This window comes from Arachis hypogaea, chromosome 11, assembly GCF_003086295.3.
Source record: "Arachis hypogaea cultivar Tifrunner chromosome 11, arahy.Tifrunner.gnm2.J5K5, whole genome shotgun sequence".
Taxonomy (NCBI): domain Eukaryota; kingdom Viridiplantae; phylum Streptophyta; class Magnoliopsida; order Fabales; family Fabaceae; genus Arachis; species Arachis hypogaea.
The window spans coordinates 47,652,581-47,670,910 of NC_092046.1; the positions used below are offsets into that span (position 1 = coordinate 47,652,581).

The 18,330-nt window shown below is 34.9% G+C and overlaps 1 non-coding gene across 1 annotated transcript; it reads left to right on the forward strand.

Moving 5' to 3' along the window:
* Positions 1 to 1,416: 1,416 nt before the first annotated feature.
* On the forward strand, positions 1,417 to 1,524 carry LOC112724566 (small nucleolar RNA R71). The gene has a single exon (XR_003163723.1). It is a non-coding gene; the product is annotated as a small nucleolar RNA R71 (small nucleolar RNA).
* Positions 1,525 to 18,330: the final 16,806 nt, after the last annotated feature.

Here is an 18,330-nt window from a genome sequence, read left to right on the forward strand (position 1 = left end):
TATGGCTAGGAAAAGTCTTCCTAGGATGATGGATTCATCCTCTTCCTTTCCAGTATCCAAGACTATGAAATCAGTAGGGATATAAAGGCCTTCAACCTTTACTGACACTTCCTCTACTTGTCCATAAGCCTGTTTTCTTGAATTTTCTGCCATCTCTAATGAGATTTTGGCAGCTTGCACCCCATAGATTCCCAGTTTCTCTATTACAGAGAGGGGCATGAGGTTTATCCCTGAACTAAGGTTACACAGAGCCTTAAAGATCATGGTGCCTATGGTACAAGGTATTATGAACTTTCCAGGATCCTGTCTCTTCTGAGACAATGTCAGTTGATCCAGATCACTTAGTTCATTGGTGAACAAGGGGGGTTCATCTTCCCAAGTTTCAATACCAAATAATTTGGCATTTAGCTTCATGATTGCCCCAAGGAACTTGGCAGCTTGCTCTTCAGTAACATCCTCATTCTCTTCAGAAGAGGAATACTCATCAGAGCTCATGAATGGCATAAGGAGGTTCAATGGAATCTCTATGGTCTCTAGATGAGCCTCAGAGTCCTTTGGTTCCTCAGAGGGAAGCTCCTTATTGACCACTGGACGTCCCAGGAGGTCTTCCTCCTTGGGATTCACGTCCTTCTCCTCTCTTGTGGGTTTGGCCATGGTAATTAATTCAATGGCATTGCACTCTCCTTTTGGATTCTCTTCTGTATTGCTTGGGAGAGTACTAGGAGGGATTTCAGTGATCCTTTTACTCAGCTAGCCCACTTGTGCTTCCAAATTTCTAATGGAAGACCTTGTTTCATTCATGAAACTCACAGTAGCCTTTGATAGATCAGAGACTAAATTTACTAAATTAGAAGTATTTTGTTCAGAGTTCTCTGTCTGTTGCTGAGTGGATGATGGAAAAGGTTTACTATTGTTAAACCTATTTCTTCCACCATTATTAAAGCCTTGTTGAGGCTTTTGTTGATCCTTCCATGAGATATTTGGATGATTTCTCCATGATGGATTATAGGTGTTTCCATAAGGTTCACCTAAGTAATTCACCTCTACTATTGCAGGGTTCTCAGGATCATAAGCTTCTTCTTCAGAAGATGCCTCTTGAGTACTGTTGGATGCAGCTTGCATTCCATTCAGACTCTGAGAAATCATATTGACTTGTTGAGTCAATATTTTATTCTGAGCCAATATGGCATTCAGAGTATCAACTTCAAGAACTTCCTTCTTCATAGGCGTCCCATTACTCACAGGATTCCTTTCAGAAGTGTACATGAACTGGTTATTAGCAACCATGTCAATGAGTTCTTGAGCTTCTGCAGGCGTTTTCTTTAGGTGAATGGATCCACCTGCAGAAGTGTCCAGTGACATCTTTGATAGCTCAGATAGACCATCATAGAATATATCCAGGATGGTCCATTCTGAAAGCATGTCAGAAGGACACTTTTTGGTCAACTGTTTGTATCTTTCCCAAGCTTCATAGAGGGATTCACCTTCTTTCTGTCTGAAGGTTTGAACATCAGCTCTAAGCTTGCTCAGCTTTTGAGGAGGAAAGTACTTGGCTAAGAAAGCCGTGACCAGCTTATCCCAAGAGTTCAGGCTGTCTTTTGGTTGAGAATCCAACCATAATCTAGCTCTGTCTCTTATAGCAAAAGGGAAAAGTATGAGCCTGTAGACTTCAGGATCTACTCCATTAGTCTTAACAGTATCACATATCTGCAAGAATTCAGTTAAGAACTGAAAAGGATCTTCAGATGGAAGTCCATGAAACTTGCAGTTCTGCTGCATCAGAGAAACTAACTGAGGTTTCAGCTCAAAGTTGTTTGCTCCAATGGCAGGAATGGAGATGCTTCTTCCATGTAAATTGGAATTAGGTGCAGTAAAGTCACCAAGCATTCTCCTTGCATTGTTGTTGGGTTCGGCTGCCATCTCCTTTACTTGTTCGAAATTTTCACTCAAGTTGTCTCTGGATTGTTGTAATTTAGCTTCTCTTAATTTTCTCTTCAGAGTCCTTTCAGGTTCTGGATCAGCTTCAACAAGAATGCCTTTTTCTCTGTCCCTGCTCATAAGAAAGAGGAGAGAAAAAGAAAAGAAGAGGAATCCTCTATGTCACAGTAAAGAGGTTCCTTATTGTTAGTAGAAGAAAAGAAGAAGAAATTCGAACACAGATAGAGGAGGGGGTTCGAATTTGGTGATGATGTGAGGAAGAGAGGTGAGATGAGATGTTAGGATATGAATGAATAAATAGAATGAGATGGGGGAGGGATCATTTTCGAAAATTATTTTGAAAAAGAGTTAGTGATTTTCGAAAATGGTTTTTGAAAAATGTTAGTAATTTTCGAAAATTTTTGAAATCAAAAATAAAAAATAAAAATAATTAGTTAATTAAAAAGAAATTTTTGAAAAAGAGGGAAGATATTTTCGAAAATTAGAGAGAGAGAGTTAGTTAGGTAGTTTTGAAAAAGTTAAGAAACAAACAAAAAGTTAGTTAGTTAGTTGAAACAAATTTTGAAAAGATAGGAAGTTAGGAAGTTAGAAAAGATATTTTGAAAAGATATTTTTGAAAAAGATAAGATAAGAAGATATTTTTGAAAAGATATGATTGAAATTAGTTTTGAAAAAGATTTGATTTTTAAAATCTCAATTATTGACTTGATTCACAAGAAATCACAAGATATGATTCTAGAACTTAAAGTTTGAATCTTTCTTAACAAGTAAGTAACAAACTTCAAATTTTTTGAATGAAAACACTAATTGATTATGTTATTTTCGAAAATTTGATATAAAAATAAGAAAAAGATTTTTGAAAAATATTTTTGGAATTTTCGAAAATAACTAAGAATTTTGAAAAAGATTTGATTTTTGAAAAAAAAGATTTTGAAAAAGATAAGATTTTCAAATTGAAATTTGATTTGACTCATAAGAAACAACTAGATTTTAAAAATTTTTGAAAAAGTCAACTCAAATTTTCGAATTTGATGAGAGAAAAAGGGAAAGATATATTTTTTTGATTTTTGAATTTTTATGATGCAAGAGAGAAACAAGAAAAATGATGCAATGCATGAAATTTTTAGATCAAAACAATGAATGCATGCATGAATGCTATGAATGTCAAGATGAACACCAAGAACACTATGAAGAACGTGATGAACATCAAGAACATATTTTTGAAAAATTTTTAATGCAAAGAAAACATGCAAGACACCAAACTTAGAATTCTTTAATGCTTAGACACTAAGAATTCAAGAATGCATATGATAAACATGAAAAGACACAAAACAAAAAATCATCAAGATCAAACAAGAGGACTTACCAAGAACAACTTGAAGATCACGAAGAATACTATGAATGCATGAATTTTCGAAAAATGCAAGATGCACATGCAATTGACACCAAACTTATAACATGACTCAAGACTCAAACAAGAAACAGAAAAATATTTTTGATTTTTATGATTTTCTAATTTTTTTGTATTTTTTTCGAAAATTAATTGAAAAAGAAAAAATAAGGATTCCAAAATTTTTAATATGAATTCCAGGAATCTTGCCATGTTAGTCTAAAGCTTCAGTCCAGGAATTAGACATGGCTCACTAGCCAGCCAAGCTTTCAAAGAAAGCTCCAGTCCAAAACACTAGACATGGCCAATGGCCAGCCAAGCTTCAGCATTTAACACCAGAGTATATTGATCTTGATAACAAATTGCTGCTCATCATTTATCAATTATGTAACTTACCTCTGATGGTTTGGAAGCCTCAGTCCAAAAGAATTTAGACATGGCTTTACAGCCAGCCAGGCTTCACATGCTTCATGAAACACTAGAATTCATTCTTAAAAATCTTGAATAAAATTTTTTTTGAAAACATTTTTAATTTTTTTTTATTTTTTTTCAAAAACAGATGAGAGATTTTTGAAAATATTTTTGAAAATTTTTTTGAAAAGAAAACGAAAAGAAAATTACCTAATCTGAGCAACAAGATGAGCCGTCAGTTGTCCAAACTCAAACAATCCCCGGCAACGGCGCCAAAAACTTGGTGTTGTTGCCGGGATTGGGATCTCAGACGATTCTTGGCGCCAAACAGGAACAATTAAGTCCCCAGCAACGGCGCCAAAAACTTGGTGCACGAAATTGTGATCTCCAGGCTCGAACAAATCCTGGTAATGGCTCCAGAGCTTGGTGCTCTGATCTTAATTCATAATTGTCACAACTTCGATACAACTAACCAGCAAGTGCACTGGGTCGTCCAAGTAATACCTTACGTGAGTAAAGGTCGAATCCCACGGAGATTGTTGGCATGAAGCAAGCTATGGTCACCTTGTAAATCTCAGTCAGGCGGATATAAAATAATCATGGAGTTTTTGAATAATAAATAATAGAATAGGGATAGAGATACTTATGTAATTCATTGGTGAGAATTTCAGATAAGCGAATGGAGATGCTTTTCGTTCCTCTGAACCTCTGCTTTCCTGCTATCTTCATCCAGTCAGTCTTACTCCTTTCCATGGCTGGCTTTATGTGATACATCACCACTGTCAATGGCTACTTTCGGTCATCTCTCGGGAAAATGATCCAATGCCCTGTCACGGCACGGCTAATCGTCTGGAGGCATCACCCTTGTCAATGGCTTCATCTTATCCTCTCAGTGAATAATATGCTCACGCACCCTGTCACGGCACGGCTATTCATCTGTCGGTTCTCGATCATGCTGGAATAGGATTTACTATCCTTTTGCGTCTGTCACTAACGCCCTGCAATCGCGAGTTAGGAGCTCGTCACAGTCATCCAATCATTGAATCCTACTCGGAATACCACAGACAAGGTTTAGACTTTCCGGATTCTCTTGAGTGCCGCCATCATTCTAGCTTACGCCACGAAGATTCTGGTTAGGAGATCTAAGAGATATTCATTCTAGCTTATTTCATGTAGAACGAAAGTGTTTGTCAGGCACGTGTTCATAGGGGAGAATGGTGATGAGCGTCACACATAATCATCACCTTCCTCACGTTCTTGGGTGCGAATGGATATCTTAGAAGCGAAATAAGATGAATTGAATAGAAAACAGAAGTACTTTGCATTAATCTTTGAGGAACAGCAGAGCTCCACACCTTAATCTATGGAGTGTAGAAACTCTACCGTTGAAAATACATAAGTGAAAGGTCCAGGCATGGCCGAGATGGCCAGCCCCCAAAACGTGATCACAGGATCAAAATACAATCCAGGATGGTCAAAAAGACGTCTAATACAATAGTAAGAGGTCCTATTTATAATAAACTAGTCACTAGGATTTACATGAGTAAGTAATTGATGAATAAATCCACTTCCGGGGCCCACTTGGTGTGTGTTTGGGCTGAGCTTAAGTGTTGCACGTGCAGAGGCCATTTGTGGAGCTGAACGCCAGTATTTGTGCCAGTTTGGGCGTTCAACTCTGGTTTTGGATCCTTTTCTGGCGCTGGACGCCAGATTTGAGTAGAAGGCTGGCGTTGAACGCCAGTTTATGTCGTCTATTCTTGGCCAAAGTATGGACTATTATATATTTCGGGAAAGCCCTGGATGTCTACTTTCCAACGCAATTGGAAGCGCGCCATTTCGAGTTCTGTAGCTCCAGAAAATCCACTTTGAGTGCAGGGAGGTCAGAATCCAACAGCATCAGCAGTCCTTCTTCAACCTCTGAATCTGATTTCTGCTCAAGTCCCTCAATTTCAGCCAGAAAATACCTGAAATCACAGAAAAACACACAAACTCATAGTAAAGTCTAGAAATGTGAATTTAACATAAAAACTAATGAAAACATCCCTAAAAGTAACTAGATCCTATTAAAAACATACTAAAAACAATGCCAAAAAGCGTATAAATTATCCGCTCATCATGAATCTAGCCATAGCTTTGCTTTATCCCTCAGAGAAAACGGGAAAAGCATGAGTTTGTACACCTTTGGGTTCACTCCATTTGTCTTTACAGTATCACATATCTGTAGAAAATTAGATATGAACTGATTTGGATCTTCATGAGGAAGTCCATGATACTGGCAGTTTTGCTGCACCAGGGTGACCAGTTGTGGCTTCAACTCAAAGTTGTTTGTAGTTATAGGAGGCACCACAATACTTTTTCCATAAAGATCCGCAGTAGGGGCAGAATAAGAGCCAAGCACTCTCCTCTGTTGATCATCTCCATTCGGATTTACCACATTGGCATTAGCATTATTTGCCATAGTGGATTCTGCAGCCTTGCAAAGTCTTGCTTGTTGTAAACGTTGCCTGAAAGTTCTTTCAGGTTCAGGATCAAAGTCTAAGAGATGTTCTTTGTCTTTGTTCCTGCGCATAAACAAGCAGAAAACAAGAAAAAATGGGACTCTCTACGTCAGAGTGTAGAGAAGTCCCTGTGAGGTAACCTGTATAAAATAATAAAATAAAAAATACTAAATAAATAAATAAAAATTAGAAATTTTTTTTTAAAAAATAAAATAAAAATAAAAATGAAAATAATTAAAAAAATTAAAAACGGACGAAAGAAAGAAAAGAAAAAAAATAAAATATAAAAAAAAGTAAAAGAAAATCGAAAGCAAAAAGGAAGTAAAAAGAAAACAGGGGAGGGGGTTTAAACGAAAAGGAAAAGAAAGTAAATGACTTAAAGGAAAAACAAGAGAAAAAATTAACGTAAAAGAAAAGAAAAAATTAACGTAAAAAAATGCAAAATAAAAAATAATAATAAAATAAAAAAAATTTATCTAATCTAAGCAATCAAACAACGAATAGTTGTTAATTACAGTCAATCCCCGGCAACGGCGCTAAAAACTTGGTGCGGTATTTCACAACCACACTTACTAACTGGCAAGTGCACCGGGTCGTACCAAGTAATACCTTACGTGAGTAAGGGTCGATCCCACGAGGATTGATGGATTAAGCAACAATAGCGTTTGATAGGATTAGTTAGACAGACAGAAAATAGTGTTGAGGTGCAATATAAAAGACATTAAACAATATCAAAAATATTGAAGAAAGGCAAGTAATTAAGATGGGAATAATATATGGAGAAGATAGTTAAGGTTTCAGAGTTATCTATTTTTCCGGATTAACTTTTATTACTAACTAATTTAATTATGCAGACTGTATGTGACTAGACCCTAATTCCTTAGACCTTCCTAGTCTCCCCTAAAATTCATTAACTGCCAATTCCTTGGTCAATTAATTCCAATTAGAGGGTGATAATCAATTTCTAGTTTATATGCCACAAAAACTCTAATTATCCAAGAGGTAAAAGGATTATATGTTACGTATCCTATTAAATTCAGATAATTAAAATTTAGGAGAAATAGTTTTCAAGCTGTTGTTCAGGTAAAGAGCTTTTCCAAGTTTTACAAGAACTCAAATAGAAAGAGGGTCATACTTCCGTTCCACCCAAATTCATAAAATAAAGAGCGAAAACAATTCTTAAATATAAATCCATACATAAATTAAAATAGTAAAAGCAATAAAATTAATCCATAGAAACAGACAGAGCTCCTAACCTTAACAGTGGAGGTTTAGTTGCTCATGGAAAAGAGAAAATAAGGATTCAGGTAAAAATGTACAGAGTTCAATCTGATGGCATCAGATCCCTTTTTATAACTCATCCTAATAAATTTAAAATCTAATATTTAAAATTAAACTTAAAATAATATCTTTTCTTAATTTAAGATTTGAATTAATTAACAGATCTTCAGTTGATGGGTGGAGACCACTTGTTCTGTCCATTCTGCAGCTTCTAATCTGTGATTTCTGGGCTGAAAACTGGGTCAAAACAGCCCAGAAATCGCCCCCAGCGTTTTTCTACTTTTTCTGCACGTGGCGCATGTGACGCGTCCGCGTCGTCCACGCGTTCGCGTCATTTGTGCAGATTCCAGTCCACGCGTTCACGTCAGGCATGCGATCGCGTCATTGTGATTTCCTCCATTCCGCGTGGTCGCGTGAGCCATGCGTCCGCGTCGGTATTCACTGGTCATCTCATTGGCTTCTTCTCTTTCTCTGCAGAAACTCCATCAAATTCCGCCAAATGCTACCTAAAATAAACAGTATTGTACAAAACTCAAAATAGCATCCATAGTGGCTAAAATATAATTAATTCTTAATTAAATTCAACAATTTAGATGCAAATTCACTAGGAAAAGATAGACAAGATGCTCACGCATCAGGGGTGGCTCTTGAAAACATTGATGTTGAAATGGTAGTGGCTCTATATGTGGTTCATATGGCTCATATGGTTGTTGGTAGGATGGATATGGATTAGGGTCATATGAAGATGGTTGGTGAAAAGTGGCTTGTGAGTATGGTTGAGAGTTATGTTGAGGGTATGGCTCATAGGCACATGGTGGTGGTTCTTGAAAGTCACAAGGGTGCTCACCATATCCATTTGATTGGTATGCATCATGGAATGGCTCTTGTTCATAGTACATTGGTGGAGGTTGTTGCCATGAATATTGGTCATATGCATATGGCTCCTCCCACCTTTGGTTGTCCCATCCTTGATACACATTCTCATTGAAGCTCTCATTTTCTATAACATGTTGATAACCAAACTCATAGCCAAAGTGAGAATTCATGATAGCAAGAGACAATGAAAACAAAATCAAATAAGAAGCAAGAAAATTAAATCCTAAAACTAGCAAGAACTAACAAAGAAGCAAAAGGCAAACCTATTTACAATATTCACATATATACAGTAACCAATAACATAACACCATTGCAATTCCCTGGCAACAGCGCCATTTTGATGAGAGGACTTTTGTGTGGTCTAGGATTCACAAATGAAGTCTCGTTGTAAAGTATAGTTTCTAAACCAGCAAATAATCCTTTCATACAAAAGATTATTTGTCACAAGTACAAACCCCTAAAATCTATAAACCAAAGTAGTCAAACCTCGGGTCGTTCTCCCTAGGAATTACAACAAAGTGTTCATGTTATTGGTTATGGATTATGTTTGGGGTTTTTGGTAAGAGACATGAAATATAAATGACAAGGAAGTAAACTAATAGCTAAAAAGGTCTTGGCAAGGTTCGGTGGTCAAGGATCTCTATCCCTATCACTAACCACAACATGAAAATTGGCAAGGATTAAATGAGCTATGTCAATCCAAGTCCATAAGTCCTAGTTCTACACCAAATCAATTAGTGAGATCTAGCATTAATGGCTCCCAATCGTCAATTACTTGGACATTAGTAACTCAAGAGTTTCTAAGTTACCTTCCCAAGCCAAGAACACTAAAATCTACTCTAAAATCCTTCCAAGCATTTTATCAAACACTTGGAAGACATAAAAGGAAAACATAGTGAAATTACAAGGAAAGTAAAACTACTCTACTCAATTGCAAGGAATTAAACAACAACAAATCAAATTAACAATAAAAGAACATGAAAACATAAATTGCATTAAAGGAAAATGGAAGAACAAAAGTGTATCAACATAAAAGTAAAGGATTACAAGAATTAAATGCAAAATTAGAGAGAGGAAGAGTAGAGGAACAAGAAATTTTAAAGGAAAAGTAAATCAAAACATGAATTAAACCTAGATCTAAGGAATTCTAATCTAGATCTAAAACCTAATCCTAATCCTAGAGAGAAGAGAGAGCTTCTCTCTCTAGAAACTAACTCTAACTACTCCTAAAGCTTAAACTATGACTAATGATCAAAATTATGTTAATTCCCCTTCAATCCTTGGCTTAAATAGCATCATAAATGAGTTGGATTGGGCCACAAGGCTTCTAAAATCGCTGGCCACGAGTTGCATTAAAGTAGGTCACGTGCAACATCGGCGCGTACGCGTACAGTGCGCGTGCGTGCCCATATCCACGATGCAACTATGGAAAATCTTATCATTTCGAAGCTCCGGATGTTAGCTTTCCAACGCAACTGGAACCGCATCATTTGGACCTCTGTAGCTCAAGTTATGATCGATTAAGTGCGAAGAAGTCGGCTTGACAACTTTTGCGATTCCTTCATTTCTTCATGAGTTCTCCATTTTTAGATGCTTTTCCTTCATTTCCTTGATCCAATCTTTGCCTCCTAAATCTAAAATCACTTAACAAACATCTCAAGGCATCTAATGGAATCAAAGGTAAATCAAGATTAAACAATTAAGGGCCTAAAAAGCATGTTTTCACACTTAAGCACAAATTAGGAGACAATCATGAAACCATGCTATTTCATTGAATAAATGTGAAAAAAGATGATAAAACCCTCTAAATTCAACACAAGATAAATCCTACAAATGGGGTTTATCAAATGTCACGCGTACGCGTGGCCTGGCGAATTCCTCCTCACGCGTACGCAATTTTTCTATGTAGTTGGCAACTGGGACTGAAATTGCCCCATTCCGTTCGTTTTTATGGAAAATGTTCTTCGAGAAGCACGATGATTATAAGGTAAGTGTGCCACATAAAAAATTAAAACTAAATCTGATGCCTAGACAGTGAAAATGGCCATGAACAATGCTCAAAGTCTATGATGCTGCCCAATTTCATTCCAACTAAATGGAATTGCTTAATTCTATCTATGTGGATATTTTAAGAATTATCAACTATACTTAGCTAGTAAGCATAGGCAAAATAAAGCATTTGTTTCTTTAGAAACAAAAAAAATTTAATATGCTAAATATGTTTGTATCTGCTGGTTTTATTTGATAGTATCACCTTAATAAGTGTAGTCCCTTATCTACTGGTTTTATCTGTTGAAGACCATGTGCCAAGTTTCACCATGTGCATCATCCCTAGTGATATGTGATTGATAAACCCCAATTTGTGGTTTATCTTGTGCTTAATTTAGTGAATTTTATCAACTTATTCTCACATTTATTCACTGAAATAGCATGGTTTTATAATTCTCCTTAATTTGTGCTTAAGAGTGAAAACATGCTTTTTAGGCCTTAAAATTGTTAATCTTAGTTCACTTTAATTCCATTCGATGCCTTGATATGTTTGTTGAGTGATCTTAGTGTTTATAAGACAAGGACTGGATGGAAGAAGTGAAGAAAAAGCATGCAAAGTGGAGAACTCATGAAGAAATGAGTATTTGGAGGATTCAAGGCCACGCGCACGCGTCACCCACGCGTACGCGTGAGGAGGGAATTTACCAAGTGACGTGCACGCGTCACCCACGCATACGCGTGACGCTGGTCACGTTACATCATTAAAGTGAATACGCTGGGGGTGATTTCTGAGCTTTGCAGGCCCAAACCCAACTCATTTCTGAAGCTATTAGAGACCAAAATCAAGAGGGAAGAAGGGGGGAGCAATTAGTGTAGCTTAGGATCATGCTTTAGGTAGTTTTCTAGAGAGAGAAGCTCCCTCTTCTCTCTAGAATTAGGGTAGAATTAGGCTAATCTCTCTTAGATCTAGGTTTTAATTCTTGTTTTCATCTAGTTTTCATTATAATTTCTTGTTCTTACATCTTTTTTCCCTTAAGTTTTCTTGTTAATTTTCCTTTTTATGCCTCTTTTTAGTTTATGAACACTTTTGTTGATTTTAATTTCTATTAATGCAATTTAATGTTTCTTTGTTTATTGTTGTTTAATTAAGTTGTTATTGTTATTTCCTTACTTTGGGTAGTTGTAGAATTTATCTTTCCTTGCAATTTTGTTATGCTTTTCTTTGATGCCTTCCAAGTGTTTGACAAAATACTTGGTTGGATGTTAGAGTAGATTTTGAGCATTCTTGGCTTGGAAAGAGAAATTAGGTGCTCTTGAGTCATTAATACACAACTTATGTTGGTGATCTAGAGTTGTTAGTTAATATTATTTTTATTGACTCTAATCTCTTGCTAATTCAACTAGTAAGTTGATTAGGACTTATGGATTGAGATTAACTAGTCTTATTTGACTTTCTCCCAATGTTGGAGATAACGAATTAAGATTAGCTCTTGATAATTATTGTGATATGATTAATGACTAGGATAAAAAACATTGATTCTCAATCCTTGCCATGAATGCCTCTTTTTAGTAGTTGTTATATTAGTTGTTTGGTTTACTTTTATTGTCATTTAATTTCTCGCACTTTTACCAACCCACCCCATGAAACTCATAACCAATAATATAGCACTCGATTGTAATTCCTAGGGAGAACGACCCGGGACTAATACTCTCGGTTATTTTTATTGGGTTGAACTTGTGACAACCAAAATTAAAATTTGATAGAGTGTTATGTGTCGGTTTGGAACTATACTTGCAACTAGGGATGGCAAACAGGCCTAAACCCGCCGGCCCGGCCTGTGTAACCGGTCAAAAAGGCAGGCCGGGCTAGAAAATTGGGACTGCCAAATAGCAAAAGCCCGCCTAACCCGCACTGCTTAAACCGCGGGCTTTGGCGGGGCGGGGCGGGCTTTCCTGCCGGGCTTAGTATTTTTTTAGCAAGGGGTATTTTTACAATTTTTTTGCCAAAATCCAACTTCCTTCAACCCAACTTACAAGAGAATGAAGATGAAAATTGAGTGTTTTGGATTATGTTTATTTTGTTTTAGAGACAATATTTATAATTATGTTTTGGATTATGTTTATTTTGCTTTGGAAACAATATTTATAATTATGTTTTGGATGAAAACTTGGTTTATAATAATGTTTATTAGATATTTATAATTACAAAGACTTTAATGTTTGTGAATATAAAAATTATAATTTGTTTATACCTTTAGAAATTATAATAGTTAAAAGTAAAAAACAGAAGAAATTTTGTTATGCCTTTATATATATATATATTATTTAATAGTTAAAAGTAAAAAAAAAAGAGGATATTTAGCGGGATTAACCCGTCGGCCCGCCAGCCCGCCGTTAGGCGGGGCAGGGTGGGATTCTGGGACCGCCTCACTAGGCGGGGCGGGGCGAGCCAGCTCGCCAAAAGACAGGCTTCTGGCAGGGTGGGGCGGGCTTCCTCGCTTGCCACCCCTACTTGCAACGAGGTTATTTCTCTTATCGAGAAGGAAATTTCTTAACTGACGATAATCCTTCCATCAGTGATTTTATGTGAAAAGCACAATTGAAAATAAAGTTCAAAATCTTTTATGTTGAGCAACATGATAGGTGATATTTCTAACTTTGAATTGAGATGGAGTTGCACGTAATATGTCAGAGTGCATAACGCTCACAATAGTTATGCTCTAATTGAACAAAACTGTATTGATTAATTATAAAGATTTAAGAAATTGTTACTAGTTTGTTTGGCTTTTTGTAGGAATAAAAATGTATGATGTGCTTAGAGACACATCCATTACCATCAGTGCTTGAGTTGTTTTATTTACAATATTATTGGAGTTATTGGTTTCTAATCTAATCTAATATTGTATGGCATGTTATTTTTTTATTTTTACTATAACTTGTTATTTAACTCATTGTATTGTATAAATAAAATGTATTGTATTTAAAGCTTAATTTATCTTGGCCAAAAGTGATTGTGAAAGGCATTAGGATTGACAGAAGTGTATTGGATTCTTTGTTATCATGTTTTCATTGTTTTTTTTTTGCTGTCTCAATTATTTTGATTCTCAAATACATGCTTTGGATGATGTAGTTAGATTGTAACTATAGTATAATGATTAATGGACTAGTAGTATGTAAATTGTTTTCTTGAGGCTTATAATTGATTTTTCTTCTTATACATTATAATGGAATAGTTTATATTCAACACATTTTTCAATATACCAATTTTCCTGCATTGTAGGCACAAGAGCTTGCTAAATGCATGATAGAGTTATGGGATCTTATTGACGTACCAATTGATGAGCAAAAACCATTTAACCATCTTACTAGATTACTTTCAGAATCAGTTGATGAAGTTAGAGTACAAAGGTGCCTTTCTACAGATATCATTGAGCAGGTGAAACTTTCTTTTCCTTAGGAGCACATTGCAATTTATCTCTAATTTAATTTGGCTTTAGTAGGCTGATTATTCATATTTTTGCAGGCTGAGGTTGAAATTCTATGCTTAAAGGTTCTGAAAGTTAGTACGATGAAGAATTTAGAGTTTAAGAGGCAGACTGAGCTTGAACAAATTTACAAAGAAGTTCACATGGATGTGGATAATGGATCAGCTAGCTAGACAGATTCTAAATCGGCTTGTAGAATCTGGTACTTGAACGCAATCCAGTCAAAAATACATCTGAAGCATGAACACAATCTCTCCTTTTTGGAATTTATTTGTGTCAAAATTACATATCATTTTTCCTCTTTTCCTTTGTTCTTTTCCACTTAAAGATGTATTGAAATTAGTGTTATAGGTGTGCACAAAATATTTTTTGTTTCAGGCTTTAGATTTTTTGTCTTTCATTATATATATTTTTGTGTAACATAGACTTATAGTATTTGTGTTGTTTAAATTTGTATTATGCTTTATTACTTTTCAAGAGAAATTTGTGTATAAATATTTTGAATTTAATGAAATATTTTATTTTATAGTAATTAATTGTAGTATATTTGTTTTATGTACAATAATAATAATTGTTGGTAAAAATAATTTGAAATTTTAGAAAAACGATAGGTTGTTATTTCTAAAAGAGTGAGTATAACTAAAAAAGTCTTAAGATTTTAGCGGCAATAGTAATGACAACTAAAAGTAAATAACATTACAATTTTAGAATTATTTCTAGTGACCATATAAATTGCCAGTAAAATAGGTTTTGGTGGCAATAGTAATGGCTATTAAACGTGAATAACATTGCAATCTTAGAATTATTTTTGGTAGCCATATAAATTGCTAAGAAAATAGCCGCTAAAAATTATGTACTTTTTGCGGCCATTAAAAAGGTCTTTACCGGCAAATGTTATAGTTGTCGCTAAAACCTTTTAGCGACAGAGCATAAGACGGCTAATGTCTAATTGCTGGTAAATGTATTAACGACTATTTTTATTGCTGCTAAAAGCAAAATAAACGGCTGCTAAAAGTAATTTTCTTGTAGTGAACACAAAGTATACCCAAATTCAAAGCTACACCTATATATGAATTATTAAAAGCTATACCTGGTCATCATTTTGGAATATGAGTTGATGAGGAAGGACCATCGTTGCCATTCAGACATTGTGCACTATTTATATCATGTGTTGATTCTTTGGGTCATAATAAAAATAGTGCTTAATCAATATTTGTGCCAAGAGAACTCTATTGCAAGAGAAGCTTCACAAGATCCTCCAAACTTTGGACTATATCTTTTGTCTCATGAAGTTCAGTTTTCATCGAACTTATAGTCTCTACATGTTGTTGCTTAATTTTAGCAATCTCCCATTCTTTCTGCAGAGATGTTTTTGTAATTATCCTCCTATAACATCGAACTCTTTCTGGTTGTTCTTTGTCAAATATTATAGTAAATGATTTCTCGGGAGTGTTTCCGGCTTCTTGGCGATCCTTAAGTTTATCCTATTAAAAAAATATAACGATTAAGCTGCACAATCACCAATCACAAGAACATATAAAAAACAAACTCAGAGCAAAGCAGAATTCAAGTTGATGACATCTATTTAATTTATCAAGCTGCAGTAAATGCTTTCTTATTTAGTGGTTCAACAAATTTATGACCATATATACATATATTATTCTTGATCGGCTACTATATATACTTGCTCGAGGGAATTCCTAAGAACTCGGTCTCCAATGCAGTAGTCAACTGATGAATTATATAAGTAGCAAGTTTGATAGATATGAGACAAATTAAACTAAAAAAGCATGGCAAGGAACGTAAAAGTGATGGAATGATAAAAGTTCCAACTAGGGACAAAATAAAAGCCAGCATGTTTATGCAGATTTGTAGTCTCCCAAGGATCTTCTCTACTCCTCCTTTCTTTCTTCAAATAATAATCATCATTCATCAAGTCTCTTATGAAAAAAAGTATTGATGAATTCAAGTTGTGTAAATAAATAAACTAAAATTTGTAACTCTTATTAAGTTTCTTATGTTTTCAATTCATTATGACTTACAATAACAGCTTGTGTTCCTGAATTAACTTGTGATGAGTCTTCTTTATTCTCATTCATTTCACGCTACAAATAAGGGGGAAGAGTATTAAAAATGGCCAAAAATAATATTTATCTAGTCTTAAGATGGTCATTATACAACAAGATAAAATCTTCCAAAAGATCAAAATTATTACCATTTCATTACACATTATTGCAAAACTGATAGGTCCCATTCGATGCTGATGTTGTTGCTTTTTACGATTTTCAGAATTTATACGAGATAGTCTATACCCAACAAAATTAAAGAGAGTTATATGTAATAAACCAAAAGCATCAAAAATACTAAAAAGACATAGAATTATTTATTCTACAACTCACCTTAACAGAAGTAATACTCCAACATGCAATTAACTTTTGAAATTGGACTTCTAAAATATCTGAAGGGCGATTTTTCAGCATATCTTCAATGTTGTTATTTATCTCAAAATGCTTTTTTTTTATTCTTGTTTTGTAACGTTTCCAAGTTTCTCGAACATCAGTCATCACCCACATTTTTCCCTCTTTTGGAAGAATGACCTTTGACTATGAAAAATTACAAAATAAAAATTTTAAATGGCAATTCAAGAACACTTGAACAAGGGTAAAAGAATAAACAAAATTTTAGTCTTAAATTGCAACTGGAATATAATACGCTTCCAAACATAGTGGGTAGCATGGGATAGGATCACTATTATACATATTTAGCCATTCTCACTAAGAAGATTATTATTAACATAATGCATCACAAAATTGGAAAATTTCAGATCATAAAAAATGGAAGAGAAATAGTTACATTAATATATTTCTATATGCGCTTTTTGACTTTGAGGGGCACAACTTTTCAATTAGTGTACATCAATTTTATGAAATCACTATTCCTTCCCATTGTTCCAATAAAGTAAGTTAAGTCCTTCACTCTTTTTGGAGTTGGTCCCATTGCTTGTCCTCCATAAAGAGCCACCTCTTCTCTTTCTTTCCAGCTTTTTGTATAGATTTTAGCACACCTTATTTTTCCTTGTGTCCTTCTAGCCTTTGGAGTATCTACAAATATGTGCAATTCAACCATTTAAATGAAGTAAATAGCTATAAATGTTAATGAATAAGTATAATCATAATTATATATAAAGTACAGCTCCTTTAACATTGTTAGTTTCCATAAGAAGATTGTCATCACCATGAAAAACTATGTCTTCATATTCACCAAAATAATCCTCATCATCCGAGAAATCATCATCATCATCATCATCATCATCATCTCTAACTTCATTAGTATTTACTCCACTATGTTATTCCTCTCCTTCCACATGAATCCCATTTGTTTCCAAAAAAGCATCAAGTGTCATGGCTGGACAACTTTATTTTGTATTTATTTTCCTAAGATTTTGTTGCTTTTCTTGAGTAGATCTTTCATTTCAGCACTTAGTTCAAAATCGTCATCTTCTCTTTCCAAATAAATCCCATGTGTCTCCAAAAATTTATCCATACCCATTATTAAATGCTTTTTAAGATTTTTTGGTTCATCTTCATTAGATCAAATTTTCTGGTTTAGCTTACTTTTCATTCTTTTGGGAATTGGGACTTCTTTTTGAGTGCTTTGCTTGGAGGGCATAGGAGTCACTCTCTTTTGTCCCTAACTACCAGCTACCATGGAAGAGATAAAATGCTGCTTCTTATGAATTTACGCCCTTCCTAATGCCAACTCATATTCTTAGCAGTCTTTGAGCACATAAATAGCCTTTGAAGCCTAGGAATTAGGGAAAAGTGCCGTAATATCTTTGCAGGAATATTGTGAGCTTTCTTTGAAGATATGTCACCTTCAACTACTGCAGGCCTAATCCAACGAGAAGTTTCATGTAAAACCCGGTCAAACCATAATTAATTAAATAATAAATTAAATAGGAGCGAATATGGTTAGAAAATTTAGCAATCGGAATTTAATAATTTAAATGTGATATTTGGATTTAGTGAATTTTTCGGTGTCGGAAAACATAGTTTTCTGCGTAAAAACGCGCACTAGAATTTTGACCGGCAGTACCGATTGAGATCTGTCTGGTACTGCAGCTGAGAAAAGTGATTATAAGATTAAGAAATTAGGATTTATAATTAGGGAAAGTAGAAATATTTAAAATGCGATTTAAAGCACTAATCTTAAAGGTTTTGGCCCAAAGTTGGTCCAACAGACTAAACCAAGTGAATTGGGCCCACGTGGATCCAAGCCCAGCATATATAAGCCTTAACTTAAAGCCATTCAGAAACCACAATCCTCATTTAGTGTGGTTGTTGCTGAAATGAAAAGAGAGAGATGAGAAGAGAGAAACCCTAACTCTCTTTGATCTTCAAATCATCATAACTTTCTTTTTGAAACTCCAATTGATGAGCTGTTTACGGATACGCGTCGCTCT